This window comes from Panthera leo, chromosome C1 (genome assembly GCF_018350215.1).
Source record: "Panthera leo isolate Ple1 chromosome C1, P.leo_Ple1_pat1.1, whole genome shotgun sequence".
NCBI classification, from domain to species: Eukaryota; Metazoa; Chordata; class Mammalia; order Carnivora; family Felidae; genus Panthera; species Panthera leo.
Window position 1 is genome coordinate 99,288,758 of NC_056686.1, and position 19,269 is coordinate 99,308,026.

A 19,269-nucleotide genomic window follows, 5' to 3' on the forward strand; every position below is an offset into this window, starting at 1 on the left:
GGTTGGTCTTGAGGATGAGGACCACCTGTGGTGCTGTCTCTTCTAGCACACCTAGGGGAACCAGCACATATGTATGGAATCAGATTACGGCCCCACTTCCCATTTTCTCCTTATTCTATCGCGTAGTAACAGGAGTACCGTGAAACACAAAAGTGCCTATTTTCTGCTCAATTAGGTGAGGCACACTTAGATTGTTGTTTTTACCGCAAAACCTAGACAACTTTTAATAGGCTAACGAGTGCTGTGACGATGGCCCCCCGATAGGAACCTGTAACAACTCCAGAAAGCGCGCTCTGTGCCACATTTGGGGAAAATGCTGTGGACACACGGACAATCGGGGGCTTCCTTGCTCTCCCCCTGGGTCTCTGGTTTGCTGGGACGGCCAAAGCTCTGATTAGTCTCAGGGAGATGCGTATTCCTCCAGCTCAGCAGAACTGCCTCTCCACGGCCTGGGCCTCAGGGCTGCCGCGGGGCAGGGCAGAGCCCGGATCACCCCATTTGTACAGGTGGGGCTTCTAGTTGGCCGAGACATTTTCCCTCTCTGCTCCCCACTTCCTGGAACAGAGTTTAAGGAAGCCAGCTGGGCTTTTGGCCCAGGAGACAAGACATGAAATGAAACCTGTCTTCTGACAGGCATCTCCTGGCTTTCCTTCAAGTGGGATTTTGACTGTAGGATGGGGTTTAAACATTGAATTTCAATTTTGTACACACACACACACACACACACACACACACACACACAGGCCCTGGGGCACTGGGGCATTTGAAACGAACACCAGCCCAAGTCCTCTACCTGCCCAGTGTTGGATTAAGCTGCTTAGGTCTGTTTCCACCATCCTCTCTTTCAAATATTTATGTGGCAGATTATAGGCAAGCTTCAAAGGCAAGGAAATGCAAATCTGTTCCATAAATCATGGAATAACACAGCTGCTGTCTTCCTCGGAGTGACAGCTTACGAATGCCAGCATTTCTGTCTGCAGAGGGGTGGTTGGAGGTGGGCTTTTTACTCTCAGCCAGGACCTGTGTGTGTGTGTGTGTGTGTGTGTGTGTGTGTGTGTGTTGGAGGTAGAGGAGGGAATGGAAGTACTTAAGATATTTGCCTTTTTGCAGAATAGCAGATTGTATTTGTATTTGTTTTCACTAATTTCCCAGCAGGTAAGGAGTCCTATGGAACTTCTGTGAAGTAAGGAGTTAACTAATCCTAACACACTGTGGAGGGCTAGGACCTCTCCAGGGATCTGAGGCCTCCAGGGAGTTAGAGATGGGAGTAGCTTTCAGTTCTGGGGAAATGAGCCTATAACGGAAAGTAAGGTTGGGGGGTGGGATGGGGAGAGAAGTCGGTAGGCAGTAACTTTGAGAATCCCAAAACGAATTTAATTCGGTCTAAATGTGTGAAAAGGAAATTGTGCATTGCAAATAGTTATGCACATTAAGCTCTGCCCCCAGGGTCTTAACAATCTGCCAGGGGAGGCCCCAGTATGCTAAAGATTAGGCTTTCGAGGGCTCTGTTCAGCTGTTGCCATGAACACATAGTTCTGGTACAATGGTGTTCAGTGACACATTAACATCCACCAAGACCAACACTGGGGTTTATGGGCCTTGTCCAGCAGCCGGTTCTGGCCTGTTGTCGTCCTGTGTGACCATCTGGGGAGGGCTACAGTCAACAGTGTGCAGAGGCCCAGGGGAAGGGGTGTAGAAGAGGAAATGTGTCGGGAAAAGGTTTGCTGGGTATTAGTCAGGATTCTGTGGCAAGTGACTCAAACTAACTTGGGCAATAGAGGGATTGTCTGGGTCACAGAAAGGAGTACTGAATAAACAAATCCTGGGAAAGGAAGGGCTGGAGGGAGCTGGGTTTGGAAACAGCTGGAACAGACTGGAACACCGCCAGGGCTCTCTTCCATCACATGTCTTTGATTTTTTTCTGTGTTGGTTCCTAACATGGCTGGCAACCACTAACGGATTTTGTATCTAACACCTTTGGCCTCCATCATGTCCTATTTTGAATAATCCCAGGGAAGAACTACAATTGGCTCAAATGGGGTCAGGTGCCCATGCCTGGGCCAATCAGCTGTAGGGAGAGGGTGTGGGGTCATGTAAAAGCATGGCAGCTTTTATGGCTGTCTTACTAATAAGGGGAGGCCTTCCTAGCAAAAGGGGTGGGGAAAGCTTTGGGCAGACAATCCAATAACCATTCTCCTATTCCAGCCACGAGAGCACTGAAAAAATAGAACAGACAAAGCAGTGAAAGGGGGCCAGAAAAGATAGTGTGATAAATTAGTTACATCTGGAATTTCACTGACTTCTTCCTTGAAACTCAGTGTTCCACAGGATTCCTTGATGACACTAATTTCTCCTGGCTCTCCTTTTTATTCTTTCTCCTTGATCGCCCTGGATCCTCCCCTTCTCTGCATTGAGGATCCCTTCAAGATTCCAGTCCTTTGCTCCCCTGCTTCTAGAGGAGACCAGTAGACAGCTTCCTCCCAAATGCATAAAAAATCTTCCTGTCAGGACCCTCCCTTTATCTTTCAAAAGAAATCTATACTGGAAAATTCATTAGTCACCTTTAACACTTTGCTAGTCAAAGTGTGGTCCCCAAACCAGTCACACCAGGATCCCTGGGAACTTCCTGGAACTGCAGAAACTTGGGACTTGCCCCAAACTGCCAAATCCATTTACATTCTAACAAGATGAGCGGGGAAGTTCGTTAATTTGAAATGCATTACTTTAACCAGTTGCAAACTGAACTCATAACCTTTCTGCTCTCCATGCTAAAATGAATATTTATCTACAGTTTTCCCAGCAGGTCAAAAGCAACCACTTTAAGAAGCCCAGACTCATGATAAACCTCAGAGTCGTTTTTTAAATACTTTCTCGTCCTCCTTACCTATATCCAATCTGTCATTAATTTGCACTTGTTAATCCCACTGTCTCATTGGTCTGCTTTTCTTAATCATGCCCTCATAGCCTACAGCAGGCTCTAATAGAAGCATTTGCCAGTCAGCCTCCTCATTTATAAATTTTTTAAATGGGTCTGATAATACTAGACCTAATTTACACATTTTCGTATTATACAAATTTAATGTGTAATTATCTTCATCCTTACAGGTAGGTGTAGTTCTCAACCACAGCTTTGTGAAACAGTTGCAGGGAATATATCGCAAACAATACATTACGAATCATAGAGTGCCGTAACTTAGGATGATTTTGCTGATGAACATAAGCAGGAACTTTGTCGCAAGCCCACCAACGTCACTGTTCCCAATCAGTAAAGTGTTGGTAGCCCTCCATGGTTAGAGTTTGGTGCAGAGGTAATAAACTCAATGTGAGAATTCTCACTTGACGGTCCTCTTCCAGTCCCTGCTCAAACTCTCTCTCTCAAAAATAAACACGGGGCGCCTGGGTGGCTCAGTCGGTTAAGCGTCCGACTTCAACTCAGGTCACGATCTCGCGGTCTGTGAGTTTGAGCCCCGCGTCGGGCTCTGGGCTGATGGCTCAGAGCCTGGAGCCTGCTTCCGATTCTGTGTCTCCCTCTCTCTCTGCCCCTCCCCCGTTCATGCTCTGTCTCTCTCTGTCTCAAAAATAAATAAACGTTAAAAAAAAATAATAAATAAATAAATAAATAAATAAAATAAACAAACACTAAAAACAAGAAACTATTACATAATAGTTGCAGGTATAATATATAGATCACATATATCTATATATTACAGCTATTTTACATATCAGCTTTTATTTGTATTATATCATCCTGGGGTCATGATCTCACAGTTTGTGGGTTCGAGTCCCAGGTGGGGCTGTGTGCTGACAGCTCAGAACCTGGAGCTTGTTTCGGACTCTGTGTCTCCCTCTCTCTCTGCCCCTACCCCACTTGCACTCTTTCTCTCTCTCTCTCTCTCAAAAATAAATAAACATAAAAAAAAAAAGACCCGGTTCTGTGGCCTTTTAGGTGTTCCCACAGGACATTTCATGAAAAGCTTATATGAAGGAAACAATAATATTCTAAAGTCAGAATTCTGCTAACCATCCAATCGGACTCAGGAGGACAAGACCCCTCTGACTCAGCAGCTGTACCCCAATTGGTGAGGAATGGAGCCCAGGTGAGAGAGAAGCACTTTCTGGGTTCTTATATCCTATTCCTGCAAGGTGGACAGATGTGGGATGGTCAGATGTGGGTGGACAGATGGTCATCTGACCTTGCGTTTAACCTTGGCCAGTGATGGGTCTCAGCAATGACGTATTCACCCAAAAGACTACCTGGTGCCTCAAGGGATTTTGAACCAAGAAGCAAGCCCTGTCCTGTCTGATGGCAGAGCTGGGCACACGTGTGCCTAGAGTGACTGGCATCCAGGCTTCCAGCCTTGAGAGGAAAGCCACCTGAGGAGACAAAGCTGCCTTGCCGCAAGCAGGAAAGAGGGACAAGAAGTGCCCCGAGAGCCTCCAGTCCTACTGGCCAGTGGTGCCCAATCCTATTTCTTCCCCCTCTGGTTTGGGTTATGAGTCCACAGAGTCTCTCTATTGCTTGAGCTGATCAAAGTTAAATTTCTGTCATCTTTTAGACCAAAACTGTGTACAAAAAATTTGTTTTAACGTTTATTCATTTTTTTGAGAGACAGAGACAGAGCGCGAGCAGGGGAGGGGCAGAGAGAGCAGGAGACACAGAATCCAAGGCTCTGCGCTGTCAGCACAGAGCCCAATGCGGGGCTCGAACCCCGGAACCATACGATGGTGACCTGAGCCGAAATCAGACGCTTAACTGACTGAGCCACCCAGGCGCCCCTAGACCAAAACTGTTTTAAACAAAGCACTAAGTCAGGCAGCATAATTATAGAGCTCGATGAAATCAAAGAAATGGAAGCAACAGGAAACCTGGAGGAAATGCCATAATTCCCAGGAACAAAATAACCAGGGGGAGTAAAATTTGCAGTCTTGGAAGTCCACATACACTCCAGGGTACAGGATTGGATCTGAAAACAATGACCTTGGAATTTTAGCTCAGGGAGACAAATGCGACTTGGAGGTGCCATGAGCCTTGGAGGATGGAAAGGGACGGCAGCAACAGAAGGGGAGGAGAGGGCGACCACGTGTGAAGACGAGAACACGTGCGTGGAAGTGCACAAAATGAGGGTAGAGACGGTCACGGAGATGACGAAAAGAGAAAGGGAAATGAGACCGTGACCTGGACTCCAGGGCATAGAACCAGAGGTAGGGAACGGATGGCCGGGTTCCTGAGCAGTGTCACAGGCTGCGTGCTGGGCTCGCTCACTGGGGACAAGGGTCGGGGTTTGAAAGGACAGCGAGCCGCCCCAAGAAGCAGCCAGGCACAGGCCCTCTGGGGCAGGAACCACACTAGGTGCCAGACAGATCAACACAGGAGCAGACAAACACGGGCTCAAGGTCACCCTTAGGCCAGAAGCCACGTGACATGCGCAAGTGAGATCTGGAAAGAGAGCATAAGGGTGGGACACCGGCGGAGGGAGGAACCCAGGAGCACGTGGAGTCCCAGCAGATGGCCGTCTGCTGCCAAAGCGTCGCTTTTCTGCTGCTTGTCCACGAGAACGTGGCTCTGCCCTCGGGCTCGGAGGGCACATGTCTTCCGAGGGCACATGTGACCGCACTGGCTGGCACAGGAGCAAGATCCAGGGGAGATCGCGAGGAATCTCATCCTACCAGACACAGGGGGTCTGATAAATTCTCCTCATGCCGCTGACACTTCCATCTTCCGTAATTTAAAGAAAGAAACAAGAAGTGCTCCCCTGAACTCACTCTGGGCGTCCCGCTCTGCAGATGTGTAGTGACAGAGACCCCGAGAGGAACCAGCCTTTGAAAAAACTGAGGCCATCGAGGGCCCGACCAGATGAGGGCCTTGAGCCCACCGGGATAACAGGTTTTAGACATGTCCAGATAAGGGTTAGAAATATCTGGAGAGTAGATCTCCATGAGCAGAGACTCACAGGGAGCACACAGCTCCAGAGGAAAGGGAGGCTAACGGGGGCTAATTGGGACTCATTGTATGGTGCTAACCTACGATCGCAAGAAAACGGAGCTCAGATTGTACTTTACTTCCAAATTCGCAGTCGAGGTGGATCATCAGACTGGAAAAGGCAGGATTAATGCTGATGAGAAGGAATGAAGTCACATATAACGGCCACAAGCCGACTTCACGTACCCACTGAATACCTAACGGCCCCAGCAGGATTTGGCCCCCTCAGAGTGCTCCTTAGATACTTCCAAGCCCAGGGTGCTAGGCTCCAAAGGTTTGTCCACCATTCGAAACCCCCCCTGTCGGTAATGATTCTCAAGAACCTAGCACTCTGCAGGCCACAGCCAGTCAGCTCTGCTGTTGCTACGAGTACACACGCCCCAGCGTGAGGGGTGCTGAAGGCACTCCCTCAACCCCCCCAGAGTGTGGCAGAGACCAACTGACCTCCTTCTAGAACACAAGCTGCACAGGGGTAGGGTATTGGTCTGTCCCTACCCCACCCCTGCTATATGCCGTCAGGGTCTAGAATAGGGTCTAACAGATAGCAGGAGCTCAGGAAATCATACTCGTAACAAGTCTTTCCTAAACATTCCAAAACTAAAGAAGAACGAGACAGAGAATAATAACAACTGTTAAAAGATGTTGCTAACTTGGGGGTTCTCAGGCCCAGATTTAGGAATGCCTGTGTACAAATTACAAAAAAGTACGCCCTTGAGCAGGCCCATGGCTTTGCATGTAGAAAACGCCTTTGCGGAAAGGAAAGGGCTCATTGGTCTGACAAAATAGAAAAAGAAGTTTCCCTTTGCCCGTCCGCCAGGTGGGCAGGGAATGTACCATGATCAGGAAGGTGGTTTTCCCAGGGCGAGGCTTATCCATTGCACACCGGATGTGCTGACCCCTGCGATTTCCCCAAATGTGGGAAACTCGACTGCGTAATCTGTGGTAGCGGGGGACTGCGTTCGTGCTTTCCCCTAAAAAACAAAAAAAAGGAAGAAAACCCCACTTGGTGGGCACAGCCTGGGCAGAGGGCTTGTTTAGTAGGTGTCAACTCTGTGTAAAGAATAAGGCTTGCCTTAAGAGAAGAAAGGAACAGAGAAGAACTACAAAAACAACCATAAAACGAGTAACAAGTACATACCTCTCAATAAATACTCTGAATGTAAATGGACTAAATGTTCCAATCAAAAGACAGAGGATGATGAAATGGATAAGAAAGCAAGATCTATCCATTTCCTGCCTCCAAGAAACTCATTTCAGACCTAATGACACCTGCAGATTGAAAGTGAAGGAATGGAGAAGCATTTATCATGCAAATGGATGTGGAAAGAAAGCCAGGGTAGCAATACTTACATTGGACAAAATAGACTTTCAGACAAAGATTGTAACAAGGGACAAAGAAGAACACTATATAATCATAAAGGGAACAATGCCAAGAAGATATAACAATTTTAAATGTTTATGCACCCAATATGAGAGCACCCAAATACATAAAGCAGTTAATAACAAACACAAAGGAAGTAATCAATAGTAATACAATAATAGTAGGGACTTTAAAACCTCACTTACATCAATGGATAGATCATCCAAACAGAAAATCAATAAGGCAACAGTGCCTTTGAATGACACACTGGACCAGATGGGTCTAACAGATATATTCAGAACATTACATCCTAAAACAGAATACTCATTCTTTCCAAGTGTGCATGGAACATTCTCCAGAATGGATCACATATTAGGCCACAAAGCAAGCCTCAACAAATTCAAAAAGATTCAAGTCAAAGCATGCATCTTTTCGGAACACAATGCTACGAAACTAGAAATCAACCACAAGAAAAATCTGGAAAGAGCACAAATACATGGAGGTTAAATAACATGTTACTAAACAAGGAATGGGTCAACCAGGGAGTCAAATAGGAAATCAAAAAGTACATAGAGACAAATAAAAATGAACACGCAACAGTCCAGAATCTTTGGGATGTAGCAAAAGCTGTTCAAAGAGGGAAGTTTATAGCAATACAGGCTTACCTGAAGAAGCAAGAAACATCTCAAACAGTCTAACCTTATACCTAAGGGAGCTAGAAAAAAAGAACAAACAAAACCCAAAACCAGTAGAAGAAAGAAAAAATAAAGATTAGAGCAGAAATAGACGAAATAGAAGCCAAAACACAATAGAACAGATCAATGAAACCAGAAGCTGGTTCTTGGGAAAGATCAACAAAATTGATAAACCTTTAGCCACACTCATCAGAGAGACAGAGAGAGAGAGAGAGAGAGAGAGGACTCAAACAAAATCAGAAATGAAAGAGTAGAAATAACAACTGACAACACAGAAATACAAAGATTACAAGAGAATATTATGAAAAATATATGCCAACAAATTGGACAACCTGGAAGAAATGGATAAGTTCCTAGAAACATAACCTCCCAAAGCTGAATCAGGAAGAAATAGAAAATGTGAACAGACCAACCATCAGTATTGAAATTGAATCAGTAATCAAAAAACTCCCAACAAATAAAAGACCAGGACCAGACAGCTACACAGGCGAATTCTACCAAATATTTAAAGAGTTAATATCTGTTCTTCTCAAACTATTCTAAAAAATAGAGGAGGAACAAAAGCTTCCAAATTCATTCTATGAGGCCAGCATTACCCTGATACTAAAACCAGATAAAGACACTACAAAAAAAGAGAACTACTGGCCAACATCTCTGACGAATATAGGTACAAAAATCTTCAACCAAATATTAGCAAAACAAATCCAACAATACATTAAAAAAAATCATTCACCACAATCAAGTGGGATTTATTCCTGGGATGCAAGGGTGGTTCAATATCTGCAAATCAATCAACATCACATCAACAAGAGAAAGTACAAAAACCACATGATCATTTCAATAGATGGAGAAAAAGCATTTGACAGTGTACAACATCCATTCATGACAAAAACCCTCAACAAAGTAGGTTTAAAGGGAACACACCTTGGGGCGCCTGGGTGGCTCAGTCGGTTAAGCATCCGACTTCGGCTCAGGTCATGATCCCGCGGTCTGTGAGTTTGAGCCCTGCGTCGGGCTCTGTGCTGAAAGCTCAGAGCCTCGAGCCTGTTTCGGATTCGGTGTCTCCCTCTCTCTCTGACCCTCCCCCGTTCATGCTCTGTCTCTCTCTGTCTCAAAAATAAATAAATGTTAAAAGAAAATAAAAAAAATAAAAAAATAAAGGGAACACACCTCAACATAATAAAGCCATATATGAAAAACCCATAGCTAACATCATGCTCAATGGTGAAAAACTGAGAGCTTTCCCCACTAAGGTCAGTAACAAGACAGGGACGTCTACTCTCACCACTTTTATTCAACATGGTGCTGGAAGTCCTAACCACAGCAATCAGGCGACAAAAAGAAATAAAAAACATACAAATTGGTCAGGAAGAAGTAAAATTTTCACTATTTGCAGAGTACATGATACTGTACATAGAAAACCCTAAAGACACCACCAAGAAACTACTAGAACGGATAAATGAATTCAGTAAGGTCACAAGATACAAATGAATATATAGAAATCCACTGCATTTCTACACACTAGTAATGAAGCAGCAGAAAGAGAAATTAAGAAAACAGTCCCATTTACAGTTGCACCAAAAATAATAAAATATCTAGACATCAACTGAACCAAAGAGGTGAAAGACCTGTACTCTGAAAACTATAAAACATTAATGAAAGAAAATGAAGATGACACAAACAAATGGGAAGATATTCCATGCTCATGGATTGGGCAAAAACATAGTGTTAAAATGTCCATACTACCCAAAGCAATCTACAGATTTAATGTAATCCCTGTCAAAATATCAACAGCATTTTTTTCACAGAACTAGAAACAATCCTAAAACCTGTATGGACCCACAAAGGACTCCAGAGAGCCAAAGCGGTCTTGCAAAAAACCAAAACCAAAACCCCAAAACTGGAGGCATCAAAATCCCAGACTTCAAGTTATATTACAAAGCTGCGGTAATCAAAACAGTATGGTACTGGCACAAAAATGGACACATAGATGGGTGCTTGGCTGGCTCAGTTGGTTCAGAGTCTGACTTCAGCCCAGGTCGTGATCTCATGGTTCCTGGATTCAAGCCCCGCGTCGCACTTGCTGCTGTCAGCACAGAGCCTGCTTCAGACCCTTTGTCTTCTTCTCTCTCTGCACCGCCCACCGCCCCCCTCCCCCGCCACCGCCCTGTTCATGCTCTCTCTTAAAAGTTAAATAAACATTTAAAAAACAAACAAAAATAGATGCATGGATCAGGAGAACAGAAGAGAGAGCCCAGAAATAAACCCATAGTTAGTTATAGGGTCAATTAATCTTCAACAAAGGAGGCAAGAAAAGGTAATGGGAAAATTCTTTTCAATGAATGGTGTGGGGAAAACTGGACAGCCACATGCAAAAGAATGAAACTGGACCACTGTCTTATACCATACACAGAAATAAACTCAGAATGGATTAAGGATCTAAATGTGAGGCCTGAAACCATAAAAATCCTAGAAGAGAGCCAAATTATGGCAGTAATTTCTCTGACATTGGCCAGAGCAATGTTTTTCTAGATATGTCTCCTGAGGCAAAGGAAACAAAAGCAAAAATAAACTATTGGGCCTTCTTCAAAACGAAAAGCTTCTGCACAGCAAAGGAAACAATCAACAAAACTAAAAGACAACCTATGGAATGGGAGAAGGTATTTGCAAATGACATATGTGAGAAAGGGTTAGTCTCCAAAATACATAAAGAGCTTATACAACTCAACACCACAAAACCCCAAATAATCCTATTAAAAATGGGCAGAAGACATGAACAGACATTTCTCCAAAGAAAAAATACAAGTGGCCAACAGACGCATGCAAAGATGCTCAACATTACTCATCATCAAGGAAAATGCGAAGCAAAACCACAATGAGCTATCACCTTACACCTGTCAGAATGGCTAAAATCAAAAACGCGAGAAACAGCAAGCATTGGCAAGGGTGAAAAGGAACCCTCATGCACTGTTGGTGGGAATGCAAACTGGTGCAGCCACTGCGGGAGACAGGATGAAGGTTCCTCAGAAAATTAAAAAGAGAAATACCATATAATCCAGTAATTTCATTCCACTACTGCGTATTTACCCAAAGAATACAAAAACATCAATTCAAAAAGACATATGCATCCTTATGTTTATAGCAGCAGCATCTACAATAGCCACATTATGGAAGCAGTCCAAGTATCCATCGACTGATAAATGGATAAAGATGTGGTATACACACACACACGCACACACACGCATGCACACACACACACAGTGGAATATCACTCAGCCATCAAAACAAATGGAAGCTTGCCATCTGCAACAACATGGATGGAACTAGAGTATAATGCTAAGCAAAATAAGGCAGTCAGAGAAAGACAAATACCATATGATTTCACTCATATGTGGAATTTAACAAACAAAACAAAGGAACAAAGGGGAAAAAAAAGACAAACCATAAAGCAGTCTCTTTCTTTTTTTGAGAGAGAGAGAGGGGGTGCAAATGAACGAGGGGCAGAGTACGGTGGGGGAGAGAGAATCCCACAAGGGGCAGAGAGAGAGAGAGAGAGAAGTGGGGCTCGCCCGATTCGGGGCTCATGCTCACCCAAAGCTAGGGCTCGTGCTCATCCAATTCAGGACTTGAACTCTCAAACCATGTGATCAGGACCCAAGCCAAAGTCAGAGGCTTAACCGACTGAGCCACCCAGGTGCCCCAAGCAGACTCTTAACTATGGAGAACAAACTGATGGTTACGGGGGGGGCGGGAGGAGGAGGTGGGTGAACTAGGTGATGGGGATTAAAGGGCACACTTATCATGATGAGCGCTGAGGAATGTACAGAAGTGCTGAATCACTAAATTGTACACCTGAAACGAATAGAACACTGCGTGTTAACTATCCTGGATTTAAAATAAAATAAAAATAAATAGATAAATAAAGTGAGATATGTGTTAACAGTGCTAAAAAAAAAATAAAGTTAAAAAAAAATAAAAGCATCCCGAAGCTGCCTGTTACCTTTTTAGAAAGTGCTGAGTGACAGCTAACCCGGAACGTGGAACGGTTAGGGTGACACTTCTTTAAAAACGGAGAATTTCCCCCTTGTGAGTGTGTAGTGAATTCTATGTGACAAACCTTCTCCAGACGGGCAAAGAAACAGACCTATTTTGAGGCCCCCAGAACACTGACATGGTTTTTATCCTTGTTATGTGTAATGTTTTTATGCAGCTGGCATGGTGCAATGCTGCTGGTCTGATTTGGATAATCCTTTCAAAACGATCACATATCCTTACGTATCGAGAAGAACAAATAAAAAGGGGTGAAAGGACCAAAGAAGGGAAAAGAAAGAGAAGGCCTGCTTTCTGCCCGAAGACAGCCCACACCAGAGTGGACATAGCGCTGTCCTTGGACGCGTGACCTGGTGTCACCCCTTGGCCGGAACCTTTGTTCCACGGACAAGCTGCGCTGTCTCCCGACGGCTCCGCCGTGCCAATGTGTGGCATGAGTCAGCACAGCTGCCTATTCGCAAGCCTCCTGGTGTCAGGCCAGCTCTGCCTGGACCCCAGCCCCAGCCCCACCCAAGGCGGGGAGAGGGCGAGGGGCTCCCAGGCCTGCCTCCCTGTGTGCATTTCCTGTCCTGGCACCTGCTCTGTGGTGATTGGTGATGGACATTCATTCCCCCAGGAAACCAGCCCTCACCCCCCAGGTCTGCGATCTTGTCCTGCAGTGACCTGTAGAACAGTCCAGAGCACAATAGTCCAAGGGGCTTTGGGGTCACCAGTCTTCAGTCATGCTACATGAAGGACAGGAACTGTTTGCTCCAATTACGCTGCTCCGAGCATCCTTAGTTTTCCTTATTCTCTCTTCCAGGGGAGGTGAGCACTCTGCCTGGGTGTCCCTGACAGTCCTCTGGGCCCTCAGCTCCCGCAAACAACTGCTCAGGCAGAAAATACTCTACACTCAGCAAGAGCAAGCAAACCCGGTAATCCTCAGCATCCGTACAGAGTTAAGAACTGTTTCTCCCCTCCTCTGAAAGCAAGATCACGGGGACTCAGCTCAGCCTTCATCACGGACAAAAACATACACTGCCAAAACAAAACATTTATAACCAAACCTACAGTGGCCATCCAGATTAATCACGAGTTTCATTGCTGCGAAGGGCACACACGAGGCATTTGCTTCGCGTGTGTGCACGTAGGTAACAAAATGACTCCCAAAGTGTGACCCAAGGATTGACCGTCCCGATGGATTCAACTCGCTGTCTCCTTGCTGGACAAAGATGGATACGAGTTTGAATGGGAATTTCCTTAGATTCTACCCACCCATGGGGCTTTCTAAGAAAATGGCAGGTGCCAGCTTCCTCCAGGATACACCCATCATGAAAGAATTAACTAAGGGAATTTAAAAGAGCTTCTTACCATTGGAAATGGTGTTAAGTTTCTTGGCCTGAAACTTTAACCCTTGGGTGCTGAGAGACCTTGCAAATGTCATTGCTGAGTTCTGCCAACAACAATCTTCAACTGTGGGGACGAAACTGACGTCCTAAGCCTAGACCCAGGCAAATGTCCTGTATGCAAACAACAGAAGAGGGGGAGCTCTGGAAATCACACAATGACCGGCCACCTAGATTCTGGGTAATATTCATGAATAAACTACTAGAAGGAGATACATGAGCCCTTGTAAAAGGAAGTGGTGATTGCTAGGAGCCGGTATCGATTTGCCCATAATGTTAAGGCCCGGTAACCATTTCTCACTTTTTGAGAGGACTATTAACCTCAGGGGATTCTGAGACAGGGGCTCTGTGTTTCGCGAAGAGAGCACGAGATTGTTCATTCCATCTCCGACCCTATGAATCAGAGGTTGTAAATTGGCAGCCCACAGTGCCCTGTGTCTTGTGTGGCTCTGCCCAGCATTGATGGTGCTTTTGATTCAGTTGCTAACGTTTAAAAAGAGGGTTGCAGATGGTATCCTTGCCCCTGCTGTCCCCTATGCCCCGCCCCTCGCCCGCCAGTGGCCACGTGGGCAGCAGCGTCTCCCCACGAGTCTCCCCGTGAAAGACAGAGGGGCAGGGATCCAGCCTCCCCCTTCCCCTCCCCTCGCTCAGGGCACCTGCTCTGGCTGATGGAGTGCAGGCACGAGCGACCCATGCCACCTGCTGGGAGCCATAGCTTGAAGAGGGGCCCGTGGGTCCGCGGGCCCTCTTTTCCCTCTGCCACAAGAGGCACATCCAGGAGGGGGCCAGCCATTCAGAGCAGAGCCATCCCGGCCAGCATGCAGAAGGAACAGAAATAAACCTCTACTGGTATAAGCCAGTTTTGGGGGCTGTTTGTTCTACAGCTCTAACCTAGCAAAACTGACTGATAGGGAAGATATCCCATAGGAATCTGGATCTTCCTTTCGTCTTAAAGAGTCAGAAGACCCATGACCCTGCCCCCGCCCAGAGCCCTCTGGCAACAAATGGCTGGAAATGAAGGATGGCTCCCCCTTCGGGGGGAGACTGGTCACCACCTGCCCACTTTATTCTTCTGCATAGCTTGCCAGCCCTTCTAAGCTTCCGACTCAACCCCCCATGCCACCCCTGCCTAACACGAGCCACAGAGAGCCTGGGAGAGCCTGTCCCCAGGGTGCTCTGGGCATGCATCACCTCCTCCATGTGCTTAACCATGCTTCGGACATTGCCCACCCTTCTCCTTCAGCCTCAGAACATCTCTAAGCTCCTGGAAGGCAGTCGCTTCCTCACGGCACAAACCATAGGAGAAACAGGGGTTGTCTCCACCCTCTCCCAGCTTTCAAGGCCCATTTATGGAAGCCAGACCCCTAGAGTGCTCCCACCTCAGCCCCAAATAGTATCTGCACACCTGCGAGACCCCAATCCACACTCCTTCCATCCCCTAAGTCCTTGGCAAGTGCTCCACGGGTGGGGGAGAGCCTGGGACACAATGGAATGAAGGTGTCACGGGTTCTGCTGCTGTGGGGACACTGCCACATGGAGGCTACCAAGTGTCTGGGAGCAAACCAAGAGTCATGAAAGACCCACTGTTGACATTTGGGTGACTCTAGCTGCCCATCGCTGACATCCCGCCTTCCCTGGGCCTCCCTTAACTGGCGAATGCCAACCCCGCTCCTCTGAAATGCAGCAGCATAGTCTATACACCCTTGATGTCCCCTCTCCGGGTACCCCTCAGGTGCCAGGACCCTAAAAGCATAAGTTATGACACGACAGACCTGATGCCTGGGCCTCCCAAACATCCTCCCTTTGGCGGTGACCCCAGGCCCCTGGCGTATTCACAGGCACTGGTTTGGGGCAATGATCCATCAGGGTCCCCCGTCCCCGCTGAGGACTGTCCCTGCTGGACAGTGAGAGAGGGTGAATGCAGAGCTCAGTAAGGTTTCAGACATGCACTTTTTGAAGCCACTGTTATCTCCTGGAGCCCACGGTTCTATGGAACTAGACCCAGATGGCACTCACCTCCTTAGCTGGCACAGCGAGAGCTGGGCCCCACGGTTTGTGTGGTCTTCCAGCAGTGAGGGGCCGGGGTCCTGGACCACCCCCAGGACGTGTCCATGTATGTGCCTCACCTGGTCCCTCATCTCACACCCATGCCAACCCCTGCCAGAACGAGCCTCATAAAACGCCCCCCTGATTATGCCATTCCCCTGCTTATCCCTCTCTTGCCTGGTTCCCATCGCTTTCAGGATGCAGTTCAAGCTGCTTAGCACAACAAGCAAGTCTGTTCATGATCTGGCCCCACACCCTCCCCCACTCCCCACCTGCCCCTCAGTTCACACCATACCGAACCGCTCAGGGTTCCGCAAACCCACCAGGCTGTGGCACGTCTCGGGGTCACCCCTGTGCCAGGAACACCTCTCCTGGCTTCTTCTCACGGCAAGCTCCTCCTGGGTGTTGTCTCCTTTGGCAAGCTTCCCCGGGCCCCTCAGGCTAATTCTGACGCCCAGCCCCTGAGATTCTGAGCAGCCTGGGCTCAGGGGCGACAGAGAGAGCGGTTCTCACCGAGTGCTGCTGCCTGTGGCCCCCACCCCCATGAAAGCAACGGCTCCCCCTGCCTGGCGTCCATGTTGCCTTGCCATCAAATGATACTTTGCTTAGTATTAAAAATTGCAAAAAGAGTCATGCCACATCCTTTCTTTTCCCCGCCCCACCTTATCACTCTTCCTATTAGTCCTTGTGTACATCATCAGGAAGACCCTTGGGATTGTTAGTCTGTTCATTCATTCATTCATTCATTCAGCAAACGCTTACACTTTGCAGACACTGTGCTGAGTGCTTGGGAACTTACATTCTAGCGGAGTAAGAAAGATAGCAAACAGGTCAGGCGCTGAATAATAAGCTAGTAAATAAAGACGATGTCAGGTGACGCCGCGTGTCACGAAGAAAAATAAAACCATACAGGGGCAAATGGAGCTGGGGCACAGGTGATTTGCTCAGGCATTTGAACGGAGAGCTGAAGGACGTAGAAAACCGTACAGATGTTTGGGGAAGAGCATTCCAGGCAGAGGGAACAGCAAATGCAAAGGTCCTCTGTTGGTCAGGATGACACTCACCGTCGCGGCGACCGAATCCCAGAACTTCACGTTAACAATACGGCACAACAGATGTTTATTTCCTGCTCGTGTTCCTTCCGGTGTTGCATTGCTGGTTGATGGACAGCATGCTTTCTTTGGGTCCAGAGACTCACATGCCTTCCTTCTTGTGGCTTTCCCATTTCCAAGGGCCTCAAAGACCTCCCAGCTGAGTGGGCAGATGGGGAGTAGAGGAGGCACAAACAGTTCTTAAGACCTGCACCCCCCGGTGGCGACAGACCCCACTTCCTGTTATGCCGCAGAGGTGAGAACGAGTCAGACTACCCCGAATGCCCGGGATCGGACGGGGTTGCCGCCTCCCAGCAGCAAGGCCACACTGTGGACGGGCATCCTGGGAGGCCAGCCAGTGAGTGGGGGCAGAGCCTGGCAGTTCGAGGCTCAGCCAGGAGGCGGGGGTGACTGGGGCAGAGGGAGCCAGGCGAAGCGAGCAGGTCGGAGAGGTAACGGGGTGGGTGGCGGGCAGATGATGTCGGGCCCTGCGGTCACATGAAGGACCCTGGATTTTACCGTCTATGATGTGGAAGCCCTTGGAGGGTTTAGAGCGAGGCAGTGGCATGAAATGGCTTCTATTTCGAGGGGGCACTGTGGCCGCAGTGTGCAGCACAGACTGCAGAGGACGGGGGGACACCAGTAGGCGGAGGTAGGCTAGAGCAGCCATGCAGGGGTGAGATGATGCCGTCCCGGACAAGAAGGGAGGGCAGGGGCAGGGGCAGGGCAGACCCTCCTGGAGCGACGTCCAAACGACCTGCCACCCACTCCCACTCCCACCTTCTAAGCCAGGCGCTGGGGAAGGGTCACAGTATTTTAGGCTTTACAGGGCACGTCCACCCAGTGCGGCTGCTGCAGGGAGAAAGCTGCCACAAACAACACATAAACGAAGGAGCATGGCCATGGGCCTTGTGCCAATAAAGCTCTATTTACGAAATCAGGCCGTCGGCCGGCAAAATTTTCAGACCCCGATAAACCGGTCACACGGCACTGGGCTTCCCTTGTCCTCCGTTCCCAGCCGAAGCAGGGGTGCTGACTGAGGGCTCCGTCACTGCTTCAAGTGCGTGCGACAGCCACTCCCAACGAACCGAATTTCTCTCTCAGAGTAACGCTTGGGGTAGAAGAATGAATCACGGCTTCACGCTGCCTTTGAGCAAGTTCTCTCTTGACAAAGGAAATGGCTTTTGGCAAGACCTTTTTATTATAGTTCAGGCTCATCAACTATTCTTTTATAGTGCAATACCTTTGTTATGTGTAATTAAGGCAGCAGCTGAGAAAAGATGCAAATGTGCTCTTAAAAATCTGACTTCGCAGCAGCCCAGAGCTCTGCAACCTTTTAAAAGAGCAAGTTGATGTAATTTTTTTAAATTTATTTTTGAGAGTGAAAGAGACAGAGCTTGAGCGGGGGAGGGGCAGGGAGAGAGGGAGACACTGAATCAGGAGCAGGCTCCTAGCTGTCAGCACAGAGCCTGATGCGGGGCTCGAACCCACGAGTCTCGAGATCATGACCTGAGCCGAAGCCGGACACCCAACCGACTGAGCCACCCAGGTGTCCCTAAAGGAGCAAGTTTAAAGCGAAACACATTGGGCCTGTGCCAAAACAGGAAAGGAGAGAATGAAAGCTAAAGAAAGAAATAAAAAGACGAGGGGCCTGCAGCGTGGTGTTCGGGAACTCACGCCTGTCTAGCCGTCACCCTGTGAGCTGAGCAGACTGTAAACTCCGGGGAGCGTCCTCAGTGCCAAGCCAGCCCCGTCCCCACAATGGTCCCCCTGCCCAAAGCCAAGTGCTGTAGCAGCAGAAATATCACAGGCTGCCGCGTTCCCAACTTCCATGGGTGTTATCCGTTTTCAGAATTTCTTCGACTTCTTTTCACAGCGAGTTGTAGAGGGTCGCAAGCCAGAGCAACTGGGAAACAAAAGAGGAGGCCGGAGGAAGGAAGAGAATATCCCATCGCTTCCTTTGGGACGAGGAATGGAAGCCAGAAACAATCCATTTCCTTGGCACAGCACCATCCAGCAGCACTTTCTGTGGCGTTGAAAATATTTTATATCGGGGCGCCTGGGCGGCTCAGTCGGTTAAGCAGCCGACTTCGGCTCAGGTCACGATCTCGCGGTCCGTGAGTTCGAGCCCCGCGTCGGGCTCTGGGCTGACGGCTCAGAGCCTGGAGCCTGTTTCGGATTCTGTGTCTCCCTCTCTCTCTGACCCTCCCCCATTCATGCTGTCTCTCCCTGTCCTAAAAATAAATAAACATTAAAAAAAAATTTAAAAAAAAAAGAAAATATTTTATGTCTTCACTATTCAGTGTGATAGCCACGAGTCCCTGCAGGGGGCCACTGAGCCATCAAATCACCTTCTAGGTCAACTGCCTTGTATCTACACGTGCATCTCTACTCGTGGCCACTAAGCCCCGTATGGGTCAGTGCAACTGCAGGGGGCTGGTTAAGAACTTAGGCTCACGAGCGGCGCCTGGGCGGCTCGGTCGGTTAAGCATCCAACTCTTGATCTCGGCTCGGGTCATGATCTCGCGGTTCGGGAGTCTGAACCCTGCATCGGGCTCTGTGCTGACAGCATAGAGCCTGCTTGGGATTCTCTCCCTCCCTCCCTCCCTCCCTCTCTCTCTGCCCCACCCCTGTTCTCTCTCTCTCTTTCTCTCAAAATAAA

General features: G+C 48.0%; 1 pseudogene; it reads left to right on the forward strand.

Annotated features, from left to right (window-relative positions):
- The first annotated feature begins 6,800 nt into the window (after nt 1-6,800).
- Nucleotides 6,801-6,954, forward strand: LOC122229098 (annotated as a pseudogene).
- The last annotated feature ends 12,315 nt before the right edge of the window (nt 6,955-19,269 follow it).